The following is an 18,435-nucleotide window of genomic DNA, read 5'->3' as shown; positions in this document are numbered from 1 at the left end:
TGTTGAACCCAAACCAAATTGAATATAGAATGATTCTACAGAAAGATCAAAAAAATGGTCACAGTTTGACCAAAAGATATTGTTCCCATGCCTTTAGATTGTGGAGAATTGCATTACAGTCCTCAATATGATCACAATACACAATTGAGAAGCCACTAACACAAGGATAAATTTCTAAGATTTCCTTCAAAATAAGCTTCTGGATATTAGTGATCCATTGATATATAGCAAAAAGAGAATGTCAAAAAATTAAGTGAACAAGAAACTCATACAAGCCTTGGTCGATTAGCATCACCATTGTTGAGTCCCTTGCGTTATCTTTAAATATCAAGTATTCCCCAAGCTTTTCAAAAGAAATGATCACATAAGACTTTAGATACTATATCAACACAAATCTAGATCATATAGTAAATTTAAGATATTGTTAGATTACTTGAATAATTATATTGATGTGCTCTATAAAAACTTTAAAATAAAAACATCCTAAGAAAACAATCTTTTTACATATTGTTTTTAATACTTACATTATAGAAATTATTCAAATTTGATACTAATTATACTTGATAAAACAAATAAGAATTTATATCTATAAATGCAAGATAACTTTCCATTCTCCAACCATAGTAAAGAGATCCACTAAAGGACTAAAGGCGGTGGGATGTCAACATCGGTCTTAATATGTACCTTTCTAAGATTAGGCAATCCAATCTTCCTTCGAATGGAAGAATTATTCAAAACTAAATATCTCGAGAAGGATAGATAAGTTCAAATAATGGAAGACATTATGACGTAGATAGAGATGAGGAAAATAATAATCCAATGAATACAAATTATTTAGGTGGATGACTTTATTAATTGAAAGGTGTATAAAAGAGAAATATTAGTTTGCCCATATTCAACGTGATTTTAGAGAAATTACTAAGAGTACAAATCTTAAATAAAAGAGTAAGGCACAAAACATAAAGCAGGTATATATGTACATCAATATATTTAAAAATATTGATGGTTATGTTACAATCCTTATTTTACTTTATTGATTTATGTGCGTCTGGTGTTTTATTATTAAATGATAATAATAAATTATTTAATTTAGGTTTGATTCTATTTGTACTTTTTTAAAATTTATATGTAAAATATCAATTATGTTAAAATATATATATATATATATATATATATATATATTAATTAACTTATTTGGTAGTCACGAATTGATTGGCTTGTGAGAATATTTAAATTGTGTGCTCTATTTATGGAGGAAAAAATTTATTTTATTTTAAACATTGAAATGAGAGAGCATAGGTCATTTATAATCCATTGCACAAGCCTACCTCATACTTCAATATGTAGGAGACATCTGATTGCACTTCCAATATTAGTTGTACAAACCCTATCTCTCATACATTTGAATTCGTGACTTCTCTTACAAGAACACAAGTTTCTCACCATCTAGAGTTGGAGTATTTAAATTGTATGCTATGTTTATGAAGGATGAACTTTATTTTATTTTGAACATTGAAATGGCATAACACATAGGTCATTTATAATCCATTATACAAGACTACCTCATACTTAAATATCTAGGAGACATGTTATTGCACCTCTAATATAAGGTGTGCAAACCCTATCTCCTATACATTTTAACTCGTGACCTCTCTTACAAAAACACAAGTTTCCCACCATCTAAAGTTGAGCATTGAATCATTGTTTTAGCTTTTTTTAACATTCAAAGAATATGATATTAACATTATTTCATCACTTATGCTTCTTCCAATGTGTATAGCACCACTTATGCTCGGATCCTAGTTGAGGTCAACATCTCCAAAGGTCTCTCAGCGAAGATTTGTTTGGCCTCTCTAATTGGATCTTGGATCCAGTGTCTTGATTACGAAGGTATCCCTTTTCGATGCAGGAAGTGCCACAAGACCGGTCACCTTGCTGCTCCTCTGAAAAACCTAGACAGAAGAAGTCTCCTTGGTGGAAGAATGTGTCGAATGATCATTACACTATCCTCAAAGCCCCCTCTGTTGGGGATGGTGACTCTCCTTAGGACTCTTTGGTGGCTGCCACGACTGTTGTCTCAAATGGCTCTCTTGTGGCCCCTTCTTTGGAGACCTCCTCTGTTCTACCCTTGTCTACGGATGTCTCCCTTGCAGATGATTCTTCGGTGGAGGAGTTTGTTGTTCCTCGTGGTCCTATTGGGGGCCAGGACCCTGTTCCCTCTCTTGGCCCCGCCCTTGTTCTGGACTTTCCTCCTGTTTCAGTGGGGGGCCAATTGGCTTTGGGTTCTTCTAGGGAGATTGTTGTTTTCTCGAATTCTCTTGGGTTCCATTGTTCTGTTTCTTCTGGAGATCGGATTGCTGAAGCAACTAAGGTGGAGGATAGTTGGAATGCAGTAAAAAGAAAGAAAACAAGGCCATCTGCTCCTTAAAAATGAATCTTCGATCATGCAAGGGAGGCTCTAAATCAAAGGGCAAATCGTGATGTATCTGGCCCTGCCTCCTAGCTGGATCTTTTCTTTTGGCTGGTGACTGGCTTTTTGTCACCATGGTTACCCTTAGATTGGGGGGTGACTAGTTCTACATTTATTTATTGTACCTTTTGTTTATGCACTCATTGAAAACTTTAGGCTTGTACAAGGTTTCAAGCACCCTTCAAACCCTGTTTTAGTTAATCAAAAACATTATTTCATCACCCTAGGATAGTACTCTTTGGTCGATTGCTATTCTTATTGTGCTTATATTAATGCTTTTAATATAAGGTGTACAACCCCTCCCCACTACAGATTTGAACTTTTGACCTCTTACAAGAGCACAAGTTCTCTACCATCCACAATTGGCAAAGTATCAATTCATTTTTCACTTTCTGTATCATTCAAAGAATATGATATTAACATTATTTCATCATCCTAGGGCAAAAAAATTGGATTATTGTCATCCTTCATCTTTGCTCCAGGCCTTTAAATCTATTCATCTCAAGGTTTGATGAATGGAGAAACTAACCTTGCCTAGTTTTTGTGTGTGCGTGTCATCATTTACAGTTTGATGAAGCAAATTATGTCATGCCCTTACACATCAACAACAATGATTTTAAGTGATTGTCACTGTTTTTGCACCAATAGACTCAACAAGACTTTGCATAAAAGCATGCAAATCAAAAGCCAACTAATGTTGTCAATCTTCAAATGTATAGCTATGGAAATAGCATGCAAATAAGCTCAAAATGTAAAATCATAAAGTTCACCCCACATGCAATATTCTGATATGTGCAGTTCTCTACCACTGAGTGGAACTTCGCTTCTTTGTGTAATGTGGAATACTATTGGTTATTGTCGTGACCGGCACTCATTGTATTCTCTAATAGCCACGGTGAATTGTAACTCCTTGCATGTGTGCCATACAGTGCCCATTGCTTATTTTATTGCACTTGAACTCCAAATTTAACATTAATCTAAATTGCAAAAAGTATAAAACATATAGTTACAATGAAAATTGACACCAATTGATTTAAACTTGAAAAGGATGCCATCCGTGCAGTCCAATGTGGTCTTCAGCTGACAAAGAACTACATATTTAACTTTGATCTACATTACACATTATATAACACCATAACGTTAAAATGCCAAAAATAATACAACGATTGATTTCAGCATAAAAGGTGCCACACATGCAGTAACATACAGCCATTCAATTTATCACCAGCTCCTGATTATGGTTTCATGAGTTATATGTTACAGCACATTGCATTTTTATGTTGTGAAATCCATTCTTTAATTTTTTGCGACTTTAATGTAATTTTGTACTACCAACCTCATGTGTCAGTCACCTTGTTTGACAATTTGATGACATAATTCTTTATGATACAAGTAAAGATCGAGCACATTTTCTGTATTACAGAAAAGTTAAATATGAGAAATGCCAAAATACATAATGTTCAGTAGAATCCAACTCCACTAAATAATGAGACATGCACTGATAGGCCATACAATTCACCTTCTATGTAAAATTATTTTGCGAGGCCCATTTAGATATAGCCTAAAATTTGATAAAATCTGGCGAATTTGCATGGCACCTGATGTAGATTCAGGTTTCTCAAAATTGACCTCAAGAAGGCAACTTCTAGAGGTGTATTAAAAAGATTAAATCATTAAGCAATTTTTTTCATATCTACTACAAAATTACATTGGCTTTACAACAAATAAAAGAATGCATAGATTGAGAGGACAAAATTAGAAAATTCTCTCTGCACTACGTCTCATGCCAAGCCAACTTCCTAAAAATACATTTGATATATTCCCGAATAAAATATTCTGGTCGGCCACAGTTAGGGGTCAGAACGATCTTGGTGCTTGAAACTTGAAATGCAGCAGACGACCTTAGACATAAAGCAAACATTGACAAATCAGGAGAATGTGTTGCTATAAAGGATTTCCCAAAACATGCACCAAGTTCTCCTATACACTAATGTACATACCAGGCATATCACTGAGAGAAGCAACAAAGATATGATACGATAATTCCAATTTTCTCCTCATGCTCATCATGAAATATCTATAGGGTACAAAGCAACACCGTTGCGAGCAGCTTGAATGCGACCCCATCTACCTAAGCGAGGCTCCTGTTTAAGAAATTTCCAATTAGATAATTAGTGCTTGCTCTAACTGTTGATTTTAATGATTGATAAAACAACTTGAATTGTAATATATGAAGGAATCTGTACAGAATTCAAAATGAAAAGATATGCAGATGAATGTGAAAAATTGTACATTTAGCATTGGTTTGTAGCTATAAATCAACAAGCAAGGAAGCAAAAGTATAGGAGCAAATAGGATTTATTGAAACCAGAGCCCTCCCTTTCCCAAAGACATGTAACACCATATCCAGTACATTTAGTTTGGATATGTAATAACTTGTTAAATGTATTGGATGTAGTATCACCAAAAAAATCAAGCCATGAACTAATTAACAATAGTGCAATGCAGTCTTTTATAACAAGGTAAGCATTTAAGTAGGTACGATGAGCATAGATAAATCAAAAAAATCAGTCATAATTATGCTTGTGACCACCGATAATGCCAAAGCTTGAAATGTACAGAGTTCGGATAATTCCATGCAGGGTCTGGTGTAGGCAATTTTAGAGGAATGGAGACAAAAAGCTGCAGAACCAAAAACTCAGGTGAATGCTGCATTGGAATTACGATCTTACAGTTTCTATTTAAGCAAAATATTCAATGATAAACAGATATGATATATCTAAAAAATGTACAAAATGATAGACCAAACGCAATACTGGAGTGGAATCCTCCAAGTATTGTAACAACAAAATATACTCAACATTAAGAAAAAAAGGAGAACAGAATATAAAGTTGATAATAGAGTGATGGCCTTAGACTACCTATAAATTCTACTACAAAATTAACATGTGAGATGAGCTGGCTACCCTCTTCCAAAACATGCCCACATACATCTTAAAGTATCAGTAATACATATATAAAGATATATTTAAGACCCATTAATGGAGTTTTGCATCCACTCTAATATCACCCCAACATCATTGCTTAAAGAGCCTTGACAAAGGCAGCATTCACTTAACACTTTGTGACAATCTTCCATCCCAAATCTTTGCACAGCCATGAGTACTACTCCCTTGCACTAATTACAAAAAACAAGTTGCAATGAAAGATGTCCCAATAGAAATGCGGTTAAATTAGCATATAAAGGTAGAATCATATAAAGCGATTGGGAAGCATGAAACTATTGGAAGTAACCTAGAACCCTAATAAAAACACTTATATATTGTATGTAGAACTTCGCAGAGAATTATGTATCCTCTTTGCCATAAGTCACAACATGAATGAATGCATGTCTCAAGGTTCGCCTTTTTAAGCTTATTATTTGAGTCTGTAAGACATGATTAAACTCTCCTTTCGAAACAGTGCAACAACTTAAGGACAATGAATTAGTGAACAGTAACCAGCCAGGAAGAATGGCACACATTAAAGCAATTTAAGCATAAGAAGAAGTTTCGTGCAGTAAAACTGAAACACAAAATAGTAATGCGTAACAGAGGAGTATATGTCCGTCAATGGAAGGGTGGTTTTTAGGCCTTATTTCTAGATCTGAAATCCTTTGACCTCTTTGCCGTTTCAAATTTCTTGTAGTGTTACTTTTAATATTTTATTGATCTGTGTTAGTATTTCTTTATTTAGTTATTAAATTTTATTTTTATTTCTATTGAATTGACCCACAAATCAGTCAGCAACCTTGGTTAAAAGCCAGCAACAATTCTTTCCAGCCTTTAATCTGATAGAAACTTATCTTCAAAATCAGACACGGTAGCTGAATGCAGAACATTAATTGAACCTTTGTGCAGATGCACAAGGCAATTGCAAGCATTTCTATCATTGGTTAAAATGAAGCTTCTGTACAGTAATACTTACAAATGTTTAACAGGATAAACTCAACCTTAATGTGTATTGATTTCAGCATCTGTGTAATTAGTAGACACGTATTAAAGAGCTCAGGAAATATTGAACTCAACTGCAGTGTTTTCAGAATTACAAATTTTATGGTAAAATTGTCAGTGTAGCATAAAACTTCCAAAAGATTCTACAAAAAAAAATGGTTTGACGGTGAAATGTTTGCAAATTAATGATAGACTACTTAATTTGGTACAAGCAGTTCTATGTCTTGTCTGAGATGCATGAGTTGATTTCTAGCACCACAATGCACAACATGGAAAAAAATTATCCTATTTTTTGAGACAATTTGGTATGTATTGCCATCTCACATCAGAGTTAGGCAGTGAAAATGTCTTAAGGTTGTTCGATCCCAGTGATCTCTGCCCTTTTTTTTTTCTGGCATTGGTACTAACCAGTAATTGCTATTGGTGTGTGATGGGTACGCCAAAGAGGAGTGGAAGGTGAAATGGGGAAAATTTTGGTCTATTTTTGACATACGTTTTTGATGTCCATGAGAGAGAGAGAGAGAGAGAGAGATACAGAGGTTGAGGAAGAGGAAGCTAGAGAGGGAGAGAAAGAGATGAGAGGAGAGATGAATGGGCAAAGAGACTAAGACATGTCTAGAAGTAGATGCAGATAGAGCGAGAGAGGAAAAGAGAGACAAATAGATAGATGTAGAGAGAGAGATAGAAAGAGAGAAGGGGAAAAGGGAGATAGAGAGGGAGAGGGAGAGCATAATGTTCCCTATTAGAACTTCACTTAATTTTCACTAGGACCCCTAAACGAGGTCTGGATTAATACCTTGGTTTAAAGCCCGCACCAAGTTAGTTATCAATAGCTAAACAAACACATAGTTCAACAATGTTCCAAAGAAAATTCTAATCATTATTATATAATCCTAATGTACACGAGATTTCCTTAAGGCTTTTTCAAAGAACCCATCCTCATTATGAAGCACCATGGGAGATCGTACAGGGCACATGGAACCTATCCATCAAGCCCAAGAGCGAGAAAGTGACAGCCACCATTCAACCTCCCTGCCCCACTCAGGGTTACCACTCTCAAATGGATCTTATACTACTTACAATCCCTATATGTACACTCCCCTCCATGATGGAATGGTAGATTAAGCTTATTGGAATCTTCATTATTAATTATACATTAGAAGCAATAGAATATCGGCACACATTCCCACTTCCCATCAAATGAACGTCCAATAACAAAAATTAGCCAATTGATATTGTAAACCATTCTTGCTTACTTTGAGTGGATACTCATACATTCCCATAGATGATCAGAAATCGTGACCTCTTGTATGGTTATAACTGTTATACAGGCGTGATTGGGCTATTTGCATTGTTTTGAATATTGGATTCATAATACATCTTTGATCCATTGTTGGCAGAATTCGTGATCAAGTTACCGATTCACAAAATGGGCAGCGTGATGGGCATTATATTTACCCCATGCTTGATTTGTTTCAAGGTCACTGTTTTAGCAAAATTATTCTAGAATCACAACTAAAAATGAGATCCATAAATATGATGCAATGGACAAATTTTATGGCATTTAATTGACAAATGTTGGAGTCCATTATGAATAGCCCTATGATCGACTATGCAAAGAACATTGGGAAGTAGGAGAAACACTTCTTTCTTATAATCCTTGGTTAATTTATGATGTAGATATTATTGGGTGGCTAGTGAGTTTCAAAGAAAAGCCCGACAAGAACGCCCAAAGTTATATTTTCTCCCGGCAGTTTATAAAGGCTTTGGAATAGCTGAGATAAGCAGAGGATCGGGCTCTTTCTTAAGTTCAAAAAAAATGCATGCAACTCCAATGCCGAGCTCCAGCTCTTACGGTCAATCTCCGAAGTTGCAAAAACAGAGGATTATGAGGGAAAATAGTGGTTGAATTGTCTATGCATGTGACTGTATCATGGTTACTCTAGAGAGAGCTCAAGAAATGGTGGTTGCTACAATTGGAATGTCTGAAGCACATCATCAAACCATTCTGTTGTGACTTCTCTATTGGAACATTTCCCAGTTGGCTATACTGCACCGGTGGATTGGACTTCGTGACACAGTGACAGATATTCACTGTGTCTTCAGTACCTTTGAAGAGAATGTCACATGTCATAAAAGAATGCTTATTGATTTTGAAGCCCAGGGGGATGCTGTTTTTCAGAGACTGTGGTCTTTATGACATGGCAATGCTATGATTTCCTTCTGCTCAAAACATTGCAGATCGTCATTATGTACAAGGTGACAGTGTAAGGCCTATGGATACTCTACATGTTTTATTTGCTGACATTTATCAAGCAATTCATGAAATTGTGACGCTGAATGGAAAGACTGGGGCAGATCATACAAATTGCCAATGTCTGGTTGAACGATTGAAGCTTTTGAAGCCTCTGCTGGATGATGTTAAGGACTCAAAGACAGCTTTGACGGGATCAGTTGTCAGGGTATTTGAAGAACTATATTCTTCTTTGAAGAAGGCTCAGGAACTTATAGAAAGATGTAGTACAAAAGGGAGTCAAGTTTATAGGGTACTTTGCAGCCAGCAGAATATCACTAAATTTCAAGAAAAATCTTTGGATATCTATCATGTCCTGAATTCCTTGCCTCTTCTCTACATACTCCAGACCAGTTACAACTTCAAGTTGAAATTTGTGCTGAGGAATTGCGCAGGTTAAGATACACTATCTCAAACATAATGCCATTATAGGAATCGACACAATTGGTAAAGGAGAAGCTCCATGAATGGTTATTCAAGGTTAGGGTGCAACTTCTGCGGGAGATGCAGGATACAAGTTTTGAGTTTGTTCTTCAAGATATAAATAAGGCAAAGAAGGCAATGGATAAGGCTCCTTCTGGGAGTATTATCAAAGTTATTGAAAACATGCTAAATACTGGAAATCTCAATACTCAATCTGGTCTTGATCTTCAATAGAGTTCTGTAATGACTGTCATTGCAGAGAAGCTCAACTTTTTCCATTTTCTTTCACATTTCCGATCTTTTCACAGGGAAGCATAGTTTGCACAAATGCAACCAGTACAGTGTGCAAGCTGCTTCCAGAGTCATGGGGCTTTATGTGTCTTGTGCACACACACCAGATGATCACACTCCAAACCGAAGTGTTAATAATGTTAACCTGATCACCTACAGGTCTGATAGTACATACCATAAATGTTCTTCTCAATATAATATATCTCTAAATTAGCATTTTATATAGGACTCTAAGGGCCAGAGACTTCTTAGGAAACAAGATTATAATGTTTAACCAAACTAACAATTAGTTTGTTAAGTGCTATTAATTATATCTTCATGAATCGCCGACTAGGAAGGAGTTTGATTAGTGCTCATTTAGGAAAGGTTATGTCCCTCTAAGGGACATATCCTTTAGAAAGGATATATAGTAGGTTGTAAATGCAGTTTATATGACACACAGTTACAGCAGTCTGCTCCTCCAAGCATTTTACATCCAGCGTATTCTAAATCAGAGATATTCTAATTCAATCAAGATCGATTGTAGAGTACTGGATCTGCATTTAGGATAAGTGTTAAATTCCTCAACAATCTGAATATTCATAATATTTAGAAGACCATTCTCAGCAATTCAAGACTGAACTAATAGTCTGATCCAAAGAACAAAGAATTAGCAGAAACTTTACATGGTATCAGAGCCAAGTTATCGGTTCTAGGGCTCTGCAAAACTCAGTTATCAAACTTCATATATGTTTAGTAGCTTTCTCCTATCTTCAGTGGCATACACAATCAGACTTGAGGACAAGTTTGATGGAAAAGAACACTTTGAAGCCTGGAAATTCAGAATCTTGATGATTCTTGAAGAGAACAATGTTAAACAATTCGTTGAGGGAGCATCCAAACAACCCCCAGTTGAACCTCACAAATCTATATGGCGAAAAGAAAATAGAAAAGCTATTCAAATCATCTTGGATGGAGTTAAAAATGATATTGTACCTATGCTTACAAAACATCAAACTGCCTTTGATATGATGAACGTATTACAAAATGCATATGAAATAAAAAATGCAACCAGGGTTCTTGCACTAAAAAGGCAACTAAATCACATTCAAATAAAGAAAGGAGAATCGATAAATTCTTATTTCCTAAGAGTTTCCGGCATTAGAGATGAACTATCAAGCATAGGAACCATCATTAGTGACACAAAATTAATACTTATGGCTATACATGGATTGCCAGATTCATGGGAGACATTCGCACAAAGAATAAGTGCGAGAGATCAGCTTCTGGACTTTAACAAACTCAAGAATAGTTGTCTTCAAGAGGAATCTAGAAAACTAAAGAAAAGAGGGAAACCAAAAGTAGAAGATGAAGAACTTTACGTTCTTAATACAAACTCTTATAAGGGCAAGAAGAAGCATTTCAAGAAGAAAAAGGGAAATCAAAAAAATGTGAAGCCCAAGAAAGATCTATCTAAAATAAAGAGTTTCAAATGCGAAAAATTTGGACACTATAGATCTAATTGTCTTAAAAATTCCAAACAACAGGCAAATTGTACATATGTCACTAAAGAAGAAGATACTAATGATCCTGAGAACCGTGTTTTGTATTCCTCTCTATCAAATGAAATTTCAAATAAAGCATGGGTAATTGATAGTGGATCTTCTAGACATATAACGAGATACAAAGAAACTCTAGATTTTTTATCAGAGAAGGTTAATAGTGAAGCTAACATTGGTGATAACTCAGCACACCCCGTTGAAGGAATTGGAAATTGTACTTTGAAACTAAAATCAAGAAATACTCTTCTTCTTAAAGGTGTACTCTATGTACCAGGGATTAAAAGAAACCTAATCTCAATTACAGCACTTGAAGATGATGGACATAATGTTGCATTCATAGATGGCAAAGTATTAACTTGGGCTAATAACTCTTCTATCAAAAAAGCAAAGTTAATTGGTCAAAGAAAAGAATATTTGTATGAATTAAATACAGAATCTAGTCAATCCACTCAAGCCCTAGTCCATGAAGCTATAGATACAAATGAAATATGGCACAGAAGATTAGGGCATCTAAATTTTAAAACCTTATCAACTATGGAGAAGATGGTTACTGGATTACCCAAATTAAATAAAGACCATCCTAGTATTTGCAAAGGGCGTGCTCTGGGTAAAAGCACCAGAAGTCCCTTTCATGATAGTACTAGAAAAACAAATAATGTACTAGAATTAATTCATTCCAATTTATATGGACCTATGTCTATTCCTTCTCTTGGAGAATTTTGGTATTATATCTTGTTCATATATGACTTCTCTAGGAAAACATGGATTTACTTTTTAAAATGCAAGGAATTAGAAAAAATCCTACAAAGATTTAAAGAATTCAAAGCATTAACTAAAAAAATTTCAGGACATAAAATTAAAACCCTTAGAACTGATAACGGAGGAGAATATACCTCAGACTTGTTTAAAAGTTTTGTAACGAATCAGGAATTAAGAGGGAGTACATTGTTCCTTATAACCCAGAGCAAAACAGGGTAGCAGAAAGAAAGAATAGGACAATTATAGAAGCTGCTAGGGCTATGATTTTTGACCAGAATCTAGAATACTATCTTTGGGCAGAAGCCTCTTGTACTGCAAAACAGAAGCCCTCACTCCTATCTTTAAGATAAAATCCCTGAAAAAGTATTTACTAAAGTAAAACCCAATATAAGTCCTCTTAGAATTTTTGGACGTCCTGTATATATCCATATTCCAAAAGAAAATAGAACCAAGTTAGAACCCTCTGGGAGGAAAGGTATTTTTGTAGGGTATAGTGAAACTTCTAAAGCATATAGGATTTTCATACCTGGACAAAAAACTATTGAACTTAGCAGAGATGTAATCTTTGACGAAGATCTTGCATTCAAAAGAGTCATAAGTTCTGATGAACCTTCTTCTTTATCTATTTTTGAAAGAAATAGTGACTTTGGGTCCCAGAGGAAGAACTTAGAAGAAATCAAAGATGGAATTCAAAATATGAACCTTAAAGAAAATTCAAAGAAAAGACCACTTTGGGCCATTAAAACAATTGAAGCAGCCCAAGACTTTGTTGCACCTTCCGAAACAGTCAGAGAAAGCAAAAGACCTAAAAGATTCTCTGGTTATACAGCTAACATGAGTGACTTATCCAAAACAAAGCCAACCAATCCCTCTGATGCTATTAAACAGATAGCTTGGAAAGAAGCTATGACAGAAGAATACCAATCTATCATAAAAAATGATGTTTGGGAAATTGTTCCAAGACCTAAAGGAAAACTTGTTGTTTCTTCTAAGTGGATATTTAGAATAAAGCATGTTGTTGACAGTAGTATTGAGAAGTATAAAGTCATATTTGTAGCCAGAGGATTTTCTCAGAAAGAAGGGATTGATTATGAAGAAACCTTTGCTCCTATTGCCAAATATACCTCCGTAAGAGCAGTCTTAGCAATTGCCGCATCAAAGGGATGGAAGGTACATCAGATGGATGTAAAAACAACATTCCTAAATGGAAAGATTTAAGAAGAAGTCTATCTAGAGCAACCGGAAGGATTTGAAACTCATGATCCTAATGCTTTTGTTTGCAAGCTCAAGAAAGCTCTTTATGGGCTTAAACAAGCTCCCAGGGCCTGGTATGAAATAATTGATAAATATCTCACCGGCTTAGGATTCTCCAAGAATGAAGCCGATTCAAACTTGTATTATAAAAGAGATAAAAATGATATGGTAATTCTGATATTGTATGTTGATGATTTATTAATCAAGGTGATGATCATCTTATAGATCAATGCAAGAAAGATCTAACTAGAGAATTCGAGATGAAAGACTTGGGGCTTCTCCATTACTTCCTAGGATTAGAAGTACGACAGTATTCTGACAGTATCATACTTAATCAAGGGAAGTACACATCAGACATTTTGAACAGATTTAGAATGTGGAATTGCAAGTCTATGTCTTCTGCAATGGAGACTAATTTACATAAACTTAAAGAAGCAGCAGCAGAATCACCTTCCATAGATTCTACTCTCTACATACAGATGATTGGATCACTTATGTACTTCGTAAATACAAGACCAGATATTTGCTATGCAGTTAATGCCTTAAATCAGTTTATGTGTGAACCAAAGGAGATTCACCTAGTTGCGATTAAACACACTATGAGATACTTACAAGGCACCCTTAATTTTGGACTCAAATATGAGAAAGTTGCTTTAGATTTGCATGGATTCACCGATTCAGATTGGGGTGGAAGTGTTAAAGAAGGGAAAAGCACTTCAAGATGCTGTTTCAATTTAGGATCAACTCTAATATCTTGGATATGCAAAAAGCAGTCTTTAGTTGCTCAGAGCTCCATAGAAGCAGAATACATTGCAACAGCAATGGCCTCTCATGAAGCAGTCTGGCTGAGGAAGTTACTTGTAGGATTATTAATTTACTTGGGCAAGCCATGAATCCTACGATTATTCATTGTGATGATCAGAGTTCCATCAAACTCTTAGTGAATCCAGTTTTCCATGACAGGTTTAACATATTGAAATTTCTTACCATTATGTAAGAGATATGATAGACAAGAATTCTGTAAAATTGGAATACATTTGTACTGCAAATCAGACAGCAAACATACTCACCAAACCTCTATCTAGAGTAAAGATAGAACATTTCGAGAGGAGACTTGGTATGGTTGAGTTGTAATCCATTTGTACTCTTTTGATTATTAATAAAATAATTTTATTTTTGTCAAGCTATCGACTGTTATGGCTCCACCATTTGTATTCATTATTTTAAGAGGTGATGATCTCTGAAAAATAATGGACACTTGTACAAAACATTATGACAGATGACTATCTCTTAGATAATGTGTTAAACATAAGAGTTCTACTGTAAGATCTAGATGAGTTCAAGATCATATTGTGATGTAGACATTGCTATGTTTATGAGTCACAAATTGGATAAAGGGAGAATTTTATTCTTCTCTGAGGTTATCCTATTTTTTGATAGATCTTAAACTCTGGATATTGTTGTGATACTAGTTTCTATGAAATCACAATTTGGATAAACGAAGAGATTACTCTTCAGATTTATCCTGTATAATATCACTAGTAGTAGTGATTTGTCATACCACAGGTTTAGTAATATGACTTTGTATCATGTGTTCTATGATACCATATACTAAGAAGAATCAAACAGATAGAGAGTATTAATTCTTCTGTATTGGTATTGCTAGATATAATATCTCTCTATAGGATTATCAGTTTAAGAGGGAGTGTTAATAATGTTAACCTGATCACCTACAGGTTTGATAGTACAGACCATAAATGTTCTTCTCAGTATAATATATCTCTAAATTAGCATTTTATATATGACTCTAAGGGCCAGCGACTTCTTAGGAAACAAGATTATAATGTTTAACCAAACTAACAATTAGTTTGTTAAGTGCTATTAATTATATCTTCATGAATCGCAGACTAGGAAGGAGTTTGATTAGTGCTCATTTAGGAAGGGTTATGTCCCTCTAAGGGACATACCCTTTAGAAAGGATATATAGTAGGTTGTAAATGCAATTTATAGGACACACAATTACAGCAGTCTGCTCCTCTAAGCATTTTACATCCAACGAATTCTAAATCAGAGATATTCTAATTCAATCAAGATCGATTGTAGAGTATTGGATCTACATTTAAGATAAGTGTTAAATTCCTCAACAATTTGAATATTCATAATATTTAGAAGACCATTCTCAGCAATTCAAGACTGAACTAATAGTTTGATTGAAAGAACAAAGAATTAGCAGAAACTTTACACAAAGTGGGTTCAACTTTCCTAAATTTACCCTTGATTGGCAAAGGTACATCAAAAAATTAAAAATTATATCCATTTCCAGAAGTAAAGGGGATTAAAGGCAAAATTTTGCATGAAGTATGGTATTGAGAATTAAAAAATTATAGTTCTCTCTAGGCCCAACAATATGCCAAGTGAGTATTGCTACTCAATTGAAAATATTTACACAAAGTTCTGAAAGGTGAAATTCACTGGACAGGAAACCTGGATATATATTTGCGATCTCAAGTGAAACTATATTCACCCAAATTAGCAATTTTTAATATCTATTAAGAGATTAAATCTTTTCATTAAAGGTGAAAATTATGTTCACGGGAGAGTTAACGTAAGTGTTAGCCATTTTTGCCTCCCATTCAACCCACCATCAATAACCGATCAGGGATATCTTCAATGGACTATTTTCTTTTTGTGGGTTAACACATAATTAGGTTGGGGTTAACATTTTGTGTTAACTCGGTCTCTTCATGAACCAAATTGACTCGGTTCCTTCATCAATCGAGCTAGTTCAGTGTGTTCTTTGACCTAGTGAACTAGGTCGTCTCATTTGTCAAGTTGCGGGTTAACACACGTTTTCTGTCAGGGTTAACCATTTTCGCCATTTTAGAGAATGACTTTGCTCCTCTTTCCAAAATAACGAAATTTGCTATTTCGGAAGGCTTACCCTTTTGCTTTCATGAAATCGCATGCTGCCTCCTCCACCGTGCAATTGGGAATGTGTTGACCAACTGATTCATGCCACATGGCAAATTCTTCTTATGTTGGGTTGCTTTTGATCCAATGGTTTTTGTATTTTTGCATAGCTGCCTTAGATCTGGACGCATCTTTTAAAATTTATGTATGCATCTCAGCCATCCATTTGTTATGAAGATCTTGATCTACAGTTGGGTTTTATTCACTTGTTGAGGAGATTTCTTGCAGCATTTGGGCCGTCTATTTCAGAATGAAGATCTACATCGAGGATTCATCTTTTTTGGGGCAAATCAGATTTATTCCACGCGGGTTAACTCTACAATTTTGCTGCAGGTTAACAGTGCATGTTATCCCATCACGCGTTTTCTAACAGTGGTGTGAATTCATTTGTTGCGGCCATGACACATTACAAGGATTGTTCTTTAATGCTGAACTACATTCTTAGGCCTTGTTTGCACAACACCTTTGCATCTCCATGCCTCTTTATTGAATGTAATGATCAAATCTCATGGGATTTGATTTCTTACGGCTAGGTGCATTTGTTTTGCCCTTCTTGTCACTTCACTACAGCAAGCTGATTTTAAGATCAGATTTTACTCTGATATTCATTTATTGCTCTATGCAATTCAACTCCACTTAGGTTGGGGTTTGAACTCCATAGTTTAGATCCGAGTTATGCCTGCTCTATAAAGACAAGTTGTAAATACTTTTTCTGAGTTCTTCTCTGTTCTTCTCTGGTTCATGACAGCAGCCTTGTGCACTGTTATTGTAACTGCAACTTTGCCTTCCATTAATAAAACTTGTCATTTTCTTACCTATTCTTACCATTCTGCTCTCTAGTGCATGTATTTGCCTTGTAGTGAATAGTTCCTTTCTGTTTTCTTGATTCATATGTTGTGTTAAGTCTATTAGTAATTGTTGCATAGTGAAATATCTTTCCTTTCAGCACTTCAATCAGTTCCAAACCTGCATGTGGTTTCTTTGACATAGAATAGAGTCAAGACTAGAGTATTCCGGATTTTCATTGTTGTGTAGTGCAGTCATAGGCAGAGCTGTGACCACACTTCTATCTCGGAGCATCACCCCCTTTCCCTTTCTACATTCTCTTTCAGTTCTCCCTTTTCCTTCCCAGTTTTAGTTTAGGTGCATAATAGTAAGGAAGCCAGCCTTCTCCGAAGATTCAGCCTCAGAGCGCAAGTCGCACATTTGAAGGTTGTTTCCATGTTACACAAGGTCGCTTGAGGGTCATACCTCAAGCAAGGGTGCAGACTTTTTTGTCAATAGTAAAGAAATTGGTAAAAATAAAATGATATTTCCTTACAGCAAAGGTAAACATAAGGGTCAGATATTTTAAAATAGGGAAAAGTGAGAAACCAATGAAGAGGGACCTTTTCAAGATTCAGTTGCAAAACTGAATAATGTTTTCCAGGGGAATCTGTTTATTGAAAAAGATGGGCCAGAAAAGGCTGCTTCTTTCTCGAAAGTCTGTAGGCTACAGGGAAGAGAAGATGGTTTTCGAAGTTCTGATTGTAACAGAGAGAAAGGGGAATTATATTTGTGTTTTCTGCAGCTAGATTTTAATGGCAGGGTTAAAAGTGATCCAAGGATCATTTTTGTTGTGTATTGAAAATTAAAGAGAAGTTTGTATCCTAGATGTTTTGGTCCAGATATTTACTTCTCTGATTGAAATAAATCAGTTGGTTGTTTCTTTCATGTTTTTTAATATTATCCTGTATCATCTTGTCAAGTAGATGTTTGCAATGTGAATCTGTTGGTTTATGTATACATGTTTTGCAGATAGAGATATTAAATTCCCTTTTGATTTCTCTGTAATAGGGAAGATTGAATATGTGATCTGTTGATCATTTGTTTATTTTTCTCTGAATCTTTCATGTAATCACATTCATTTCGTATTGATGAATGAATGTCAGTTGCCTTCGTGTCTTCTAGTTAAAGAAATAATCAGTAACTAATTCGTTGAATATCTTTTAGGAGGGAGCTGTAGCTCTCAATTCAGAGGAAAGCTAGCAATTCCATGATAGTCTTTCCAACTGTTGGTTGAGTTTGTTCTTCTGTTAGGGCATTCTGAGTCTTTCTGTATCATTCATTTTGAAGGATAAATCTGTCAACCAACATATGGTATACCTTCTCCCGAATGTACTGTGACTGTTTCCAACTAATTGTTGGCCTTGATCGCTTGTCTTAATTAGGTGGTTGCTCTTAACTATGACTATCTCTAACATCTATTCACAACACAACTAGTAATATTCTTAATACATAATCGATTGCGTACTGCTGCTTGACAAAAATGTATCATCAATATCCATGGTCTGCTGTAGACGATGAACTACCATCACCACCTTCACTGGAGGAGAGTAACAGTTTTTTGGGTGGAATACATATATCTTCATTATCAATTTAAATATTTGTTTTTACTTTAGG

At 35.1% G+C, this 18,435-nt stretch overlaps 1 long non-coding RNA gene across 1 annotated transcript; it reads right to left on the bottom strand.

The window, feature by feature from the left end:
* Window positions 1-3,847: 3,847 nt before the first annotated feature.
* LOC149558784 (uncharacterized) lies at window positions 3,848-4,595 on the bottom strand. Its single transcript, XR_016352479.1, has 2 exons — window positions 4,471-4,595; window positions 3,848-4,371 (listed from the first exon to the last, which is right to left on the bottom strand). It is a non-coding gene; the product is annotated as an uncharacterized LOC149558784 (long non-coding RNA).
* Between the last annotated feature and the right edge of the window lie 13,840 nt (window positions 4,596-18,435).

Source organism: Cupressus sempervirens, chromosome 5 (genome assembly GCF_028749045.1).
Source record: "Cupressus sempervirens isolate cs-2001-9-10 chromosome 5, ASM2874904v1, whole genome shotgun sequence".
Lineage (NCBI taxonomy): Eukaryota > Viridiplantae > Streptophyta > Pinopsida > Cupressales > Cupressaceae > Cupressus > Cupressus sempervirens.
Note: the sequence above shows the minus strand (reverse complement) of the source record. Positions and strands in the feature narration are given on the sequence as shown.